Source organism: Galeopterus variegatus, unplaced genomic scaffold (genome assembly GCF_000696425.1).
Source record: "Galeopterus variegatus unplaced genomic scaffold, G_variegatus-3.0.2 Scaffold10628, whole genome shotgun sequence".
Taxonomy (NCBI): Eukaryota; Metazoa; Chordata; class Mammalia; order Dermoptera; family Cynocephalidae; genus Galeopterus; species Galeopterus variegatus.
Window position 1 is genome coordinate 39,622 of NW_007736739.1, and position 1,416 is coordinate 41,037.

General features: G+C 42.6%; 1 pseudogene; it reads left to right on the forward strand.

Annotated features, from left to right (window-relative positions):
• The first annotated feature begins 117 nt into the window (after window positions 1-117).
• The window catches only part of LOC103610120, a 4,327-nt pseudogene continuing 3,028 nt past the window's right edge, over window positions 118-1,416 (forward strand).

A 1,416-nucleotide genomic window follows, 5' to 3' on the forward strand; every position in this document is an offset into this window, starting at 1 on the left:
TCTTATGCCTGGATTGTGGTGACAGTGCTGAGAGTTCCTGCTGCGGCGAGCAGGAGAAAGCCTTTTTCCACATGCTCCTCCCACCCAGCTGTAGTGTCCACATTCTTCGGAGCTCTCATGGTCTTGTACATTGCCCCCTCTGCAGCCAACTCCCCGTTCCTCTCCAAGATCTTCACCTTGCTCTACACTGTGGACACCCCCATCTTCAATCCTGTGATCTATACCCTGAGAAACAAGGAGGTTCATCTGGTGTTGAGAAGGCTTCTCTACATTAAACCAACTGAAACACTTGATTGAAGAAGTGTAGTGAAGATATTTTGTTTTGGACTTTGGACACCTCCATTGAGAAATCTTCCAGGATTGGTTGAACAGAAATACACAAGCCATGTTTAAATTTCTTTGTTGACCCTTAAGTAATTTCTTAACATTAAGATCTAAATAAGCTTTACACAATGCATTTTGTTGTTATGTTTCTAGTTTCTTTATAACAGAGCAGAACTTCTCCCCCACCTTTTTTTTATGCTGTTGACTTATTGGAGTGATTGTTTTATTTGTCTGGTAGAATGTTCCATATTCTAAGTTGGCTTTTACTTGTGGTTTTGTTTAACTTCTATTCCTATATTTAGCTTTTTATATAAATTGATAGTAAGATGGAAGCTTGATTGGATCTCAATTAACTTTTTTCAGAAGGACATGCCAAGATTACTATGCTGTTTCTACTGCATCATATTATGAGTCACACAATAATTGATTGTGCAATGTTCAGAGATGCTATTTATATTATTGACCAGTGAATTCAGGTGGTGTCAGCCTGATTCATCTATGACTCAGTTTCCAATTAATCTTTCACCTAATATTTTTATTATNCAACTTTACTGAATTTGTCCTCCTTGGCTTCTATGATGTCGTTGAACTGCACCCACTTTTCTTTACTGTGCTCAGTGTCATCTATACCTCTATTATCACAGGGAATATACTGGTCATTGTAGTGGTGATTAGCTCCCAGAAGCTCCACACACCCACCTATTTCTTTCTGACTAATCTGTCTTTCCTGGAGATCCTCTACACCTCCACAGTGGTGCCAAAAGTGCTGGAGGGCTTCCTAAAAGAGGCAGCCATCTCTGTTGCTGGTTGCTTGCTCCAGTTCATTATCTTTGGCTCTCTAGCCACAGCTGAGTGCTTCCTGCTGGCTGTCATGGCATATGATCACTACCTGGCAATCTGCTACCCCTCCACTACCCACTCTTGATGGGGCCCAAATGGTGCTTGGTGCTGGTGGTCACAGCCTGGCTCTCTGGCTTCATTGTAGATGGACAGGTTGTGGCCCTGATGGCTCAGCTCAGGTTCTGTGGCCCCAACCACATTGACCACTTTTACTGTGACTTCACACCTTTGGTGGGCCTGGCTTGCTCAGAT